General features: G+C 36.1%; 1 pseudogene; it reads right to left on the bottom strand.

The window, feature by feature from the left end:
- LOC132304864 (photosystem I P700 chlorophyll a apoprotein A1-like) overlaps positions 1–15,606 on the bottom strand; it is a 58,763-nt pseudogene that overhangs the window by 26,519 nt on the left and 16,638 nt on the right.

Raw genomic sequence — 15,606 nt, 5'->3', positions numbered from 1 at the left:
AGATCACAATGTATAAGTCCAAGATCGGTTCATACCCTTATGTTGCAATTGATGTGCAGGAATGGAATGTCCATTCCAACCATTCATTTGTTTGGTATACAATTTAAAGTGGAAATGGTCATTCAATTGGAATGAAAATTCATTCCACAACTAAACCTATGGAATGGCCAAAAAAAACCCTTATGTTCCAAGTCCAAAAACCAACACCACTGCCTTCCACCACCACCACCACCGCCACCTTCCACCACAACCACCTCCGCATTTTACCACCGTTACCTCCATTGCCTTCCATCACCATCACTGCCATTGCCACCATTGTTGCTGCCTTCAACCACCACACCATCGCCACCACCACCGCCTTCCACCACTACCACCTCCATTATCGCCACCACCACCACGGATTTCCACCAATGCCACCGCCTTCCACCACCACCACCGTTATTTACACCACCCGTCACCATTGACACTACCACCGCCACCTACACCATTACCGCCTTCCATGACTACTACCACCATCACTGCCACAGCCACCACTATTGTCGCCTTCCATCACCACAACACCATCGCCGTTTCCACCATTGTCGCCACTTCCACCTCCACCGCCTTCCACATTCCACCGCAACCGATGCCTCCACTGCCTTCCACCACCACCTGCACCACCCCACCTTTTTTTATTTTTTTATAATTTTTTTATATGTAATAATCAATTAGAAAAACGTTCAAAAGGAGAACGCGTCCTTAATACAAAAACAGAAACTGAACTTAAGGACCTATAGAGTGCAAAAGATCAACTAAAAGTGCTTCCTTTCACATAACAAAAAATAGAGCGAAGAATATGAAGTTTCAAGGTCACCAAAGGTGATCCCTTTCCTTTGAAAATTCTGTTTTTCCTCTCTTTCCATATGCACCACCAAACACAGTGTGGAACTATTCTCCAATAATCTTGAGGGTGACTTCTCACTAAGCATCCTCTCCACGCTTTAATCAGTCCTTTAAAAGACTGAGGCATTACCCAATGCATGCCAAATAAGCTGAAGATGAGGTTCTAACAATCATCCCACAGGCTCACCCTCTTGTTTACATAGATAACACCAATTAACGATAGTATTGTCTCTCTTCCTCAAATTGTCCAGCGTCAAAATATTACCCTAGACAGCAGTCCAAACAAATAATGCTACTTTAAGAGGAGCCTTGGAGCGCCATATGTTTTTTTATGGGCAAACAGGACCAATGATGCTGGAAAGGTATAGAAATATGGACCAGACACCAAATCTTCCATGGGTGGAAGGAACCCACAAAATGTCATCACTATCTCTGCCAACTTCTTCTTGCTGAAACAACATATTCAGAAAGGTACATACCTTGTCCATCTTCCAATCCTGAAAAAAGGCCTAAAGCGCACATCCCACATAATCCCATTGTTATCAAGCTGATAACAGTCAACTACGTAGGCATGTCTATCGTCAGCTATACTATAAAGTCTATTATCATATCACCACCCCACCTTCAACCGCCGCCACCGAGTTTCACCACCACAACTGCCTTGCACTACCATCACCCACCACTACCATTGCCTTCAGCCACTGCCATCGCCTTCCACCACTACCACCACCGTTGCCACCAACTTTCACTACCGCCTTCCCCCCACCACCACCACCTTTCACCACCACCTCGCTACCGCCTCCTCCACCTCCACCTCCACCTCCATTGCATTCTACCACCACCACCGTCACCTCTACTACCACTTTCCACTACCACCACCTACACCACTATCTCTTTCCATCATCTTCACCACCACCACTGCCTCATCCTCCATCGCCACCGCCATCCACCACTGCCGCCATATCTTTAAAAAAATTATAAAAGAATGTTCTTTTGTTAATTTAATTTATTTATCAATAAGAGGAGTATTTTAGAGATTTTAATTTGAAATTCATTTCATTCTAAATTTTAAATTGGTCCAACTAAACACTAGAATGGTTATTATCATTTCATTCCTGCACACCAAATGCAGCATTATAATACGATAATTGTGAAAACATAAGGAAACAAATTAGGATCCTACCAATAAATATAAATAAGAAGTGACTTCTATAAGAAACTAGAGAAATATATGACTTTAGTGCAAAATAACTAATTGCACATAACAACAACATAATCCTGCACCAAGTCACGTAGAGCAGGAGCGGGTGCAAGAGCGGGAGCACGAATCATAATGGAATATATGGCAACATTATGTTTATGGAGATTACTAATATTAGTATTGTACTTATTGCATATGCTTGTTTATTAGAAGTTCGAGTCAGATTATTCTTATTACCCTTAATGTGATACATTCCTATCCAACATTGGAACCGAATGGGGAGGGTCTTGGACATATAAGGATGGGTGTTAGCACCACTTAATAACTAAAGCTTTTGGGTGAGACCACAAGTGCATGACGCGTGGCTAGTGGTGTCAAAGAGGGCACAATCCTTGATCTGGTGTCATACCAAGCGCCCACGTGAAGGTGTTTGAATTGTTATTGGGTTGGAGCCGTAACAAGAAAGTTACGGGTTTTTGCAGATGGCAAGGGTAACTAGGGGACATGCCCGTGTAGTGTTACGTGTGAAAAGGCATGTACATAGTGTTGGTACTTTACTATTGTAATATCTTTACAAATCATAGTGTAATCTCTTTCTCATCCGTGCCGGTTTTGGCCAAACCACATTATATCATTTGTTTGTATGACTATTTCTTTACTTCAATTGGATTTCCATGAATCCTACACTTCCGTTGTCCAAACATACATTAACTAAGACATTATCGGATCAACTCGGTGGAGTTATTTACAATATATGAGAATGAAGCTTGGTACTCGTTGACATTCATCGGGGATTCTTTCACCTAGTCAAATAAGAGAAATGGAAGTCATAATATCATGGCTCATCTAGACAGTGGTTTGTTTATATGACTATTTTGTTTAATTCCATTGGATTTCCATGATTCATTCTTTTATATTGTCCTAACATATATTAATTAAGACATTGTCGGAGAAACTTAGTGGACTTGTTTATAACATCTAAGAATAAAGCTTAGTACCCGTTGTCGTTCAAGGGGGATTATTTCACCTAGTCAAATAAGAGAAATGGAAGTTATAATATCATGGTTCATCTTGATAGTTTGTTTACTATAGAATGGTGTAAGGCTTTTTCTCATAATGCTCTACACTATGTTACTGTCACTGGTTTAATTCATATTGCAACATTTATGAGGTTTTTACTAGAGAATTCGGATGTCGTCTAGTACGAGGTGATCGGTACTTTTCATGCTTCACTCCAAGGAGCATTTCGACAAATCCTTGAACACATCTTTTATTGCCCTCATTCTTAAAAAGGGTGGAGCCTCAAATGTTAAGGATTTTAAACCTATTAGTTTGGTGGGTTGTATCTATAAACTAATAGCTAAAGCTTTAGCCACAAGATTAAGGGAGGTCTCGGATGAAGTAATTCCAAAATCATAGAATACCTTTATTGGTGGATGACAAATCCTTTATTCTGCTCTTATTTCCTATGAGTGATTATATGCTAGGCTATGCAATGGAGCTTGAAGTGGAGAAAGCTTGCGATCATGCTAGTTGGAGCTTCTTTCTTTACTCGTTAGAGATGATGGGTTTTGGGGAGAGATAATGGAGGTGGATTGAGTATTTGTATTTGTATTACGAGATTCTTGATTCTTATGAACTGGTTTCTTCAGTAGTTCGCGGCGTCTTTGTCAGGGTGATCCTCTTTCACCCTTCCTTTTTAAAATCATCATGAATTTCAGCAAGGGTTTTAAAGTGGCATTTTTACTCACTCATCAGTTGGAGATTTCTAATCTGCTCTTGGCAGATGATACTCTGGTGTTTTGTGATATTGATGTTTGAGATACTTGTGATATGAGTTTAATTGCTTTCAGATAATTTTTGGATTCAAAGTGAATGTTGAGAAGAGTGCTTTGATTCCTGTAGGGGAGGTTTGTGACGGCCCAAGTTTTGCAACCCGATGTGTCAGTGATGACCCGAAAATTGACTCGGTAACAGATCCGAAATGCGGAAGCGAATGATAAAACCAAAGTCTATAGAGATATAAATCATCACCAAGACACTAATGTGACCTTCCATGAAGTCACGGAACTCATAGAAATAACCAGAAGCGGAAGCTAGAATGAAAAGGTCAAATGGTACCCTATGGAACCAATGATAACCAAGGAATAAGATCTAGTTCAAACTAGACTACGTATGCCATTAAATGGCTCAAACAAGATCAATAAGGTCATATGGGAACAAACAAATAAGGTTAACCTATCTAGGCAACCAACCAAGCAAAACCCACAAAGCTACCTCATTTAGGTCGTTCGAAATGATGCTTCGGTCGACCGAAATAGGCCAGAAAAGAACGAGCACTTCGGTCGGCCAAAATGCAAACCGGTCGACTGGTTATGGCTTAGAATGAATGGAGGCTACTGGAATTTGAAATACAACTGATCAAATAGCCATCGGTCGGCCGAAATGATGCTTCGGTCAACTGAAATGGCTCGAAATTCTGCAGAAAACTCTACAAAACCTAAAAATGATAAAGGGCTTCTCAAGCCTCACTTGAATCCCCCATGGCATAGTCAATTTAAATTATATGCTATTATGTGATGATGTGAACATATACGCAACTGTAATATGACATTTTAAACATGCTACAATGGCCTTTGGCCTTATTACAATCCATTTATAAAATTTGACATGTCAAACTCTCAAAGTTCACAAAATTTCATTATAAGGCAAAAACATAATACCACATGAACTTAAATGTAAACTAAGGATAATTGGCCATTGGCCACAAATCATACGTACCAAATAGGTTCCAAATAGTGTATCTATGTACACTTTACATACATAAGGCAAAAACGGCATGCTGAACCTAGCTATGTATTACAACCTTATAAGCAAAACTTAAACATGTTAACACTTGCATGTGAACAAAATTACATTTAGAAGAACTTCAAATCATTAAAATGACTCAAGGCAAATGCAAATCCCCAAATCTTGAATCTTGTACTTGAAAAATGTCCCCGATAACTTTGGGGTGAGTAACATAAAGCTACTTGTAGGAGATGAGCATGCAAAGACCTAACGTTTTACAAGTTTGCATAATTTAGTCATTGTGGTTCATTTCACCTAGCGTTTATGTCAAGAATGAGACCCAAGGAGCATTCTAAGCTACCATAAAACATTTCTAACATAAACCACATTTTTATGCAATTAAACAGTATAAGAGCATACGATACAACGCAACAATATATAGATTATCAAAGATATCAACTTGAAATCTAAAATGCGAAAACAACAAAAGCGGGTCATACCACCTAACATTTATGTTCCAAATGAATCTATAGGATCATTCCTAAGCTACATTTGAATATTTTAGCATAAATGTACTTAATAACGTTAAAACTGCGATGATTCATTAAAAACCATAATGTATAAATGTACTTAACAACATTAAAACTACGATGATTCATTAAAAATCATAATGCATAAATGTACTTAATAACATTAAATCGCCAGTAACCAAAATTACAAGTCAGAATTAAACATTGGTTGTCAACTTGGAATTGAATGCGAAATCAAATAGTGGAAGACTTGGATATCAAATCTCGGAGTAAAACCAAGACCTAAACGGTTATTCCGGGCATTAACCTGCTGGGAATACCACCCTAGTGCGCACTATAAAATGGGGAGAACTCGTATCTCCCGCACTAGAGCCAAACTCTAGCCATGTCATTTGTAACAATGTCCCAAGTGAATCCAAAATCAACAAGTAAGTTCAAAACTTATATGCAATTAAATGATGCACGAAACCACCTTCCATGCATAAGTAGGTTGAAACCACACAATCCATGCCTTAGAGTTTCAATTCTAAAATGGCATATATAATGTCAAATACAAAGTGTGTAATTCATTACACAAGACAATAATATATTCAATATTAGAAACATGTTCTCATGAATATAAATTTAACAACAATGTTATTCAATGCTTAAGGCACCACTAAGTGAATACACAACAAGTCCAAATCCATGATTTATATATAGAAACAACTTCTACAACATAATTAAATCCATGAAATAATTAGACAAAATTTAATTAAATAAAAATAATTAAATTCACTAGATTTCAAATCAATTCCAAATAGCCTCAAATTAATGTATGTTAAAGAACATAGCATGGTCATCAATAATATCAAGTTAAAAATCTAATAAAGTGAATGAAACATTTAAAATAAAATTAATCAATCTAATTAATTAATTTCCTCTAGATTTTAAAACGACTTCAAATGTCCTCAAGTTAACATAGGTTAAAGAACATACTAAGGCCTATTTTAATAGCACATTACAAGTTGATTTCATGCTAGTTACAACCATGTGAATTAAATTTTCTTAAAAGAACATTATTAGATAAAAGTCTCAATACTTACTCAAATGTTCTCAATTTAATATATGTTAATAAACATATCAAGGCCTAATTTAATAGGATGCCACAATTTAATTCCATCACATATACAACCATGTGAATTAAATCTTACACAAAGAAAATAATTAAATTAAATTCTAGATTATGAACAAAAGCATGCATACAAGTTGTATAAGTAGCAATAGCATGCAAGACAACAAAAATATAAACCTATAACATCTCCTACCTCCATTTGAGATGAAAATCTCAAAAGCCACAAAATGGAAACTGCCCTGAATCCAACAATACTCCTAGGTTTTGTCAGGGATAACAAGGTGAACATTAAATGGTGTGGCTTAGGTCGTGTGCACCAAATTGGTGTAGTGTGGCCAAGTTTGAATTTATAGAATACCACTACTACCTCTAACTAATAATATAGCTAGGGATCATCCCAAAGGATTAGAAACATATTTTTTGCTTGGAAACAGTGTCGGATTAGTAGGTCAAGTGATCAAAAGGTAGTTTGATTGGTTAATTAGACTACAATTTAAACTAAATGAAAGCAATGTAAAGCAACTAAAGTAAGTAAGATGTAGAGAATAAGAGAGAGGTCTTGGGACCTAGAGTTCACCACTAAGCAACACCTTTCTAGACATTCAATTTTTGATTGATTAAGGGGAAAATTATGTTGTAAGTGAGAGTGTGTATCATTGATTGAAACATTAGCATGGATAGCCAAGTAAGCATACATTGTCTAGTCAATCTAGTAAATAACTCAACATATCAAATTAAGCCATTAATCCTTCCATAAGCCCATAATCAATGCACATCATCAAATTAGAAAAATATACTACTTGCATTCATAAGCATGGAACATCAAACAACAAGAATGGATTGTCCACCTATCTAAAAAAGTAAGGCATCTACATTGCAACTAAGCTAGTGACATGAAAATTAAACTAATTAAACTAAGGTTGTGGCACAATCCATCAAGAAATGAGTATGAACCATCAAATAAATCATAAGAGTATTCCATTTAAGCACTATGTCTTGACCATCACTAGATTCATAATATCAACACACATAGACATGCATTAATGTATCAAAATCTAGAGATAAACACATGAACATCCATTCTAGCATACATAGACATATGGATAGAATTAAATGATCAATTGAAAGTATTAAACTACACAAATCATGGTAGAAATAAGATTTATATATATCAAAGGTCAAAACAAGATTTACAACACTAATCCCCATTAATTACAAAACATCAAAGTTTAGGAGGCATGCTTAGAGCTAACTCTAGCCCCAAGAAGATGTTTGACCATTCATAGATGTTGTCCTCCAACCCTCAAGGGCTATCTCCATACTAGAAGTGATCTTCTTCCTCCTTGATGGAAACCCTAGAAGAGAGGAAAAACTTTCCCAATTTGTGTATTCTCTCCCTAATCTCTAGCCAAGTCTCTCTAACTAATCAACCTTTTTTACTCAAGATAGCCAAAATCCTTATATAGGAAGCTCAAATGTCACACCCAATGGTCAGCCCTCGTGCACTAGGACCTCCAAATGATTGCACTATAAGCACACATCTAATTTGGCTTGAAATCAACTTTTTCACGCACTTGAGGAGGTTCGATCGATCTCAAGGTTGATTCGATCGATCAAACCTTGGTGGCACCTTTTGGAATAAAGACAAGGCTCAGATATTTTTGGGAAGAGGACAAAAGTGGTAGGTGAGGATAAGATTAAAGATGTTCGATCGATCGAAGAAATGTTGGATCGATCGAAGAAGGTATTTTACTGAGGAAAATGACAAAAGGTTCGATCCATCTTGGCATTGTTGGAATGATCAATGTGAGATCGATCTGAGCTTGGTCCGATCGATCAAAAAGGCTTCCTTTCACCAACTTACTTCTATTTTGCTTCTTTCTTCCATTGAGCTTGAGATTGCATTTTTTATGCTCTAATTCAGCTGAATTAACTTATTTTGGGGATAAGTGCCTGAAAAGGGAAATAACTTGAAATTTGTCTAAAACTGGAAAATAAGATAGATAAAGGTCCTAGAATACTTAAGCTTAAGGGGTTTAAATGCACACTTTTCAGCGCTCATCATTAAACACCAAGGAGGTACCACCAAAATCCAAACCCGAACTCAAAACTTGAACTCAAAAATGGTTAAAAACGGATTCTAATAAGGGGGAAAGGAAGATCTCACCAAGGCCTACAATAAACACTAAGGCACTATGGTATTTATCACGAGGGAAGAGGCCGGAAAAAGAAAAAGAAGGGTGGCAGCCCCTTAGCTGCCACGGCTGCCGGCCAAAAGAGGGGAAAGAGATGAAGAAATTTAATTCTTCATCTTAAGTTAACCTATTTATAGAAAAACCTTAAAAGTGCCCCGAACGGGACCCGCCGGGTTTGGAAAAGTGAAATTTGATCAGACGCGCTCAAAGGACAAAACACCGTGAATGAAAAAGAACTAAAATGAGATGAAATGAACAACAAATGAAATAACATCAAAAATCGAGTCCCAAACAGAAATATATGCCCCGAACAAGTTCGGCGGCAAGTAGGGTCAGAAACCCTAAAACTAGGGTAAATGTCCAAAAAACAATTCTAAGAGTACACGACTCAATGAAAAGTGAAAATGAATCCCGTACAAGGATCCGGCACAAAATGAGGCATTTTGCAATAACTTTCATTAATTGCACAATGGCCCTTACAAAAAGTGTTAACTGCAAAATTTGGACAGAATGAAAATATCTTCCGAAAGATATTTTCTTAGAAACCCCTAAAATAAATATTTTTAAAAGATATTTATGAAAAACACTCCAAGAAACATGAATGTTTATGAAGAATCCTTTCATCCACGCCCCTATGGGAAAAGGAAACTATCGGTGAGATTTTCTCCAAAAGTAAAGCTACTCGCTTCGAGGAAAACAATTGAAATGAAAACTCACTAAGTCAAAACTCAACTCTAAATATGAAAAGTGAGGTTATGCCAACAAAGTGACAAATGGAGAAAAAGACGAAAAGTGAATAGTGTCAAAAAATGAAAATGTGAAAATGACGCGGTCCTTTAAGGAAGTTGTCAATCTAAAGGAAAGAGTCTCAGAAACCATTCCTGAGCACTCAAGATGACACCAAGTGACAGAAAACCAAACTCAGAAAAGAAAATATCAACGGAAAAAAAATATCCATAAAAATCTGAGAAAAAGAAAAGGTAGGAAAATGACTGGGTCATCACAAGGTTCATGATATTTCATCTCTTGTTGTTCTTAGGCATGGGGTTAGTCTTTTTACCATCTCTAATTTAGGTTTTCCAAAAGTGTCTTCATCGAGGAGAGTGGAAGTTTGGAATCCGGTGGTTGAGACCATTTTGTTAGTACTTAGTTGAGTCTCCTCACATATTTTCTATCCTTATTCAGATTCCTTGCTCAGTTGCTAGAAGGATTGAAAGACTTTAGAGGTACTTTCTTTGGGGGGACCTAGCAGAGGAATTCAAATGTCATCTTGTTTGTTGGGAAAATGTGCGTAGACTGATTTAGTTAGGGGGTGGATTGGGGATTATGAGGTTGGAGCCTTTCAACAGGCTCTATAGGAGAAGTGGCTTTGGAAATTCAGTGTTGAGCGCCAGAGGCTTTGGAGGAGGGTCGTCTCTTGCTAGTTTGAGGAGCAGATAAGAGGATAGTGCTCTATTACGATCAGGATATGAGAAGGTGGTGGTGTCTGAAAATTTGTTTTTGAAAGCTTGGAATGAATTTTACCAACGTATAAGATTCAGGATGCAAAATGGTAGCAATACCCATTTTGGGGGCGTGGGGATCATCCTTTGGCTCTTTCTTTCCATAGGCTCTTCAAGATTATAGTGAATAGGCATGCTTTGATGTCGTTTTGATAGCAGGAGGTTTTCTTGGGATGTGCGATTCTTAAGACACTCAGGATTGGGAGTTAGAGGATGTGCTTAGGTTGTTAGAGGTTGATGGTGGATGGCCAACACTTAATTTTTGGGTACCTTTTTCTCGGGGTAGGTTTGATTTGTCTTCTTTGTTTGGATGGCTTTAGAATTTTCTGAGGCATGGTTCTCCTTAGAAGGCAGTTTGGCAATCTAACGCCCCTTTTAAGGTGTCCTTCTTGGATTGTACAGTGGTTTGGGGACAGATTCTGAGGCTTGAAAACTTGAGGAGGAGAAGACAAAACCTTGTTAATTGTTGTTGCATGTGCAAGAGAAGCGAGAGTTGCATGTGAGGGAAATGAGAGTCATTTGATCATCTTCTTCTGCATTATTCCGTCCCTCGTGACTATTGGAGCCGTCTTCTTGGTTTGTTTGGCGTTTAGTGAATTATGTCTTATTCTATGAGAGGCTTGATGGATGTTTAGAAATGGTGTTATGTGGGTTCCGGTGCTCACATTTTTTGGAGGGCGGTGCCTTTATACCTCTGGTGTTTATGTGTGTGCTCTCAAAAATAAAATCAGAAAAATCAAATTTGATGTTCTAAAAAATATCTCTCAAAAGGCTCTCTCTAAATAATGAATTTTTTTTCCTAAAAGCCTTACCTCAATTTTGGATGAAAGAGAGATTATACAGAAGTTTGGAAGACCTAAGAATACTTGGAAATTAAGTCAAATTCATGCATAGGATTTTGGAAGGAAGTCTATACCAAATAGGAATCAAAACAAATCAGGAAACTAAAGTTACCAAAGTTGTCTGAAGACCTTAAACCGGTTTAGGAAAGTGGAATCAGTTCAAGATGGCTAGTGTAAAATTTGAAGAATCCTTTTAATTCTTGAACCGGTTCAGGGTTGTTGAACCAGTTTAAGATGGCCAGTTTTGAAAATCTGCACAATACCTCAAATATTGAACCTGTTCAAGTTGGGCAGAATGTAAAAACTTCCTAGAAGTTGTGTTTCAACCTTCCAAAACTTCCTAAATGTTCTCACACACTCTTATACCTTTCTAAATCATTGTTCTCATCATCCCAGAGTGTATTAAAGTATGAACACTTGAATTTCTTCAAATCTACTTTCGATATTCAATCTTGAAATTCTGAATCAAAATTTTATAACTCGATCGGGCTTTTAATTACAAAATTAGCCAATTACAAAATATATATATCTCACACTCTAGCTTTTAACTCGAAATTATGCGTTTCAAAAGTTTCTATAGGACTTAGTAGTGATGACTAATGTGACTAGACTAAAACATTATATTTTTGCCATGATAACAAGAGCCTTAAACTTGGCTTGTAATATTAGGCACACGTTTGATGTAAATTAGTTATATTAAACATAAGTTATGATATATATTAAATATATAAATTTTTATAAAACCTTAAAATGAACTGCGATAAACAATTTGGATTTAACATTAACTTTTATATTAGGTATTGTGAAGGAACTTTTGGGTTTGTGGCCTGAGCTTTGTAGGTCATGTGACTCCTCAAACACTAGCCCCTTTATTCTACTACAGTCTAGGACCATGTGGATGTCATGAATACCATATTAGATGCAGATGCTGGCTTAATACGGATAGTGAGGAAAAATGGGAAAACTTCGTTGCACACGGTTGCCAGATACGGCCTTCTTCGAATAGTAAAGCGCTTAGGCATTGTTTGATTAGGTGGAAACAGTTAAAAAAAAGGAAAAAAGAAAATTTTAAATTTTTTTTAAGAGTTTGGATAGATAAAAATAGAAACCTAATGGAAAATTTAGTTTCCTGAATTGAGTATTTTTCCTCAAAAATTTTCCGCTGTGAAAGAAACGCCAGTTCCTATTTTACCCAATAACTTAATTATGCAAAGTTCTTCTGAAAAAACTTCTATTCTAAGGTAAGTTCTCTCCAAAACAACTTCTATTCTAAGGTAAGTTTGCAAAGCAAATTATAATATTATATATACATAATATGAATGATAATTTGTTTTTTTAATTGTTTGTTTTATGTTATAATTCTAGCCACTCATAATCCATGTGTGTGTGTGTGTGTGTATATATATATATTTATATGGTGAAATATTTGATTTTTCTCCCAAACAGTAGTATTGCCTTATTCTAAATATAAATAATAGAAATGAATATAAACAATTATATATTTGAAATAAATAATCCATCATTTTACTACATATGGATAGTTTTGGTATGCATAATCACTTTCTTTTCACTTTCGTGCTATCCAAACTGCCAAACTAATATTTTTCTACAATTTTCTTAGATAAATTTTTATGCTAACCAAATGCATGCTAGAAAATCTCTTTTCTTTTCATTCACTTTCACTTTCACTTTCTTTTCTTTTCTTGATTATTTTCATCTAACCAAACAGAGCCTTATAGGCAGAGATCCATAAATTGTTTCCATCAAAGATAAGAAGGGCCAGACTGCACTCCATATGGCTGTAAAAGGTCAAGATACGGTAGTTGTAGAGAATTTATTGCTTGCTGATCATTCAATAGTGAATGAACGTGACAAGAAGGGTAACACGGCTATGCATATAGCTCACAAGGAAATGCCATTCACAGGTATTCTTTTGTTGACCTTATTTGTAAGGTGGAACCACATAATTTATCCTGATTTTATGGTAACATGGCTGTGCATATAGCCACAAGGAAATGCTTCTTTTATGGACAATACTTGCCTACGCAGGAAATCTTTATTGACTAGGTAGGTGGCATAGTAAAATTATAACAAAGTGCCCTAAAATTTATAAAATATTAATATAACAAAAATAGAATCAGAACTGGTTTGACATTTTAAATTGGATTAGCAACATCTTTTACCTCATCTCTGATATGAATCATATGATATAACATAATTTTCTACTTGTGCCATTGTTCGATAGTACACCATCTGATCTTATAAAATTGAAGGTTCCAGTACACTATATACATCATTGACCACTATCCCTATAAGTATAAGAATATATATCTGGGCATTACAAAAAAAAAAAAAAAAATTGAATTGAGATCTAGCAATAGTATTTTGAGGGGTTGGTTTTGCTCTCTACCTTCTCAAAATGGAGAATATGTGATTGATATGAAGAACAATTGCTAGAATCATAAAATGCTTCCTGTTTGTGCTTAAAAAAGAAAAAAACATTTTTACCCTTCTCTCGTCCAACTTAGGATTGTTGGAATGAGGATTACTTTGGAAGTGGAGGTGAATGGGTATTTTAATGACATGACTTTTGTTTATATATATATATATATATATGTGTGTGTGTGTGCGTGTGTGTGTGTGTGTGTGTGTATGTATTTATATTTGTACAGCTATGGTGGAATTCAAATTTTTATCTTTCAATTCTGAAGAACAAAAACAATGTATTGTTTTAGGAAGATCTTATTTTTGGAAGGTATTATTTTAGGAAGCTTGAATCCTAATTTTTCTCTACTTTAAAAGGTAATTTTGTACATATATATGTGCAAGTGTGTGTATAGATATATATGTATTTATATTTGTATAACTATTGTGGAACCCAAATTTTGATCTTTCGATTCCAAAGAATAAAAACAATGTATTGTTTTAGGAAGATCTTGTTTTTGGAAGGTGTTATTTTAGGAAGCTTAAATGGTAATTTCTCTCTACTTTAAAAGGTAATTTTGTCCATATATATGTGCAAGTGTGTATAGATATATAAGAAGAGAAAGATTTGGTTAACCCGATTAAAATGGATCAAATATGTTCTGGTTCAAATTTTTTTTATATTTTATATTTTATAAATTTTAAAATATTTATCATAATTTTATTATATCACCTATTAAGTCAGTAGAAAAGTGAGTAGGCAAATATTGTCCTTCTTTTATTGTCACCTATTAAGTCAGTTAACAACTATCTGTTTGCCTATTAAAACCAAATGACTCCACTGTGATATTCCTTTATCATCGCATCATACACAATCCAATATAGTCTAATAAAACCATATGTGTATATATCTCAAAAATGCTATCACAAAACACAGTAATTATAACCAAAACCACTAGTTCACTTTATTAAAAACTTTTCTAAACCATAAATTGTTAAACGAATAATTGTAAAATATTCTTTAACATAATCCTAGTGCACGCGATTAAATCCGTACTACACTTTTACTAATACCTCCACTACTACAAGTATTTAAAAGTACTCTTAAAAGAGCGGTCATCCTTGCACTCCGGTGCCCTCCATCTTGGATGCTCCGGTATCTTCTTCATCCCGATCTTCTTCAGGGTCTTCCTCTTCGCTTGGTTCAGCTTCGAGCACCACCGAAGTTGTGTTAGGTCCACAGTATGGTGGCCAATTTCGCACACCCGAAACCTTTCTTGTCTTGTACTCTGAAGCAACACCTATTGGAACAAATTCCTTGGTTTCCAATTCTGCCTTCTTGGTCGGCCTTCGCAAAGGAATTGTCGGAGTAGCCTTCCTCGGCCTTGGGCCCATCTTTGCTTTCATCGTGGACCCCATCCTCTTCCTAGTGCCAAACATTCTAAAATTACAGAATAAACTTGACATCAGTACCTTCTAAACGATCCGTAAAGGAATTCAACGAATCCTAAACTTAAGCTCTAATCAATAGAGTACACTACGCGGAAGTCTTAAACGATAGAATCCTAGAGACACTTGAACTTGGAGTGCTCTGATACCAACTGTGATACCCCTCGGATCCGAGACACGGGTTAATCAGGCCCAAGCCCGAACCCGAGAGAATACCAAACAATTAATATGTTAAAACGAACACGGAATACAAAATAATGAATTAAAGAAATAAATAATCATGATGAACGAATACTAAATAATAAAATCCTTAAATCATACTAATAAAATCCAACTTCCCAAAACCTCCAATCCATACAACTCGGGAATCCATCCAGTGAACCCCTTATTAAAATCCCAAACCGAAACTAAAACAACTAAAGTAAAATCTAAAGCTAAATATAGAGAGTATTCCTACTTAGTCGGAGGAATGAGTGTCTGTATCTGCTTTGCACGTCCAAGCTCTAACCCTGGAACTGACGAACAGCTGAAAAATAAAAGAGTGGGTCAGGCTCACATGCAAGTCCTATTCTACTACAATCCAAACAGGAATTCGATACGCAGATACATCCTAGATAGACTCAACAATATCTAGAGTAATCCATATATGTATATACAGTACACACTATAGGACACTC

Source organism: Cornus florida, unplaced genomic scaffold (genome assembly GCF_030987335.1).
Source record: "Cornus florida cultivar Cherokee Brave unplaced genomic scaffold, ASM3098733v1 CherokeeBrave_3.0.0_Hap2_Chr04, whole genome shotgun sequence".
Classification (NCBI taxonomy): Eukaryota; Viridiplantae; Streptophyta; class Magnoliopsida; order Cornales; family Cornaceae; genus Cornus; species Cornus florida.
This window is presented reverse-complemented; position numbering and strand designations above follow the sequence as displayed.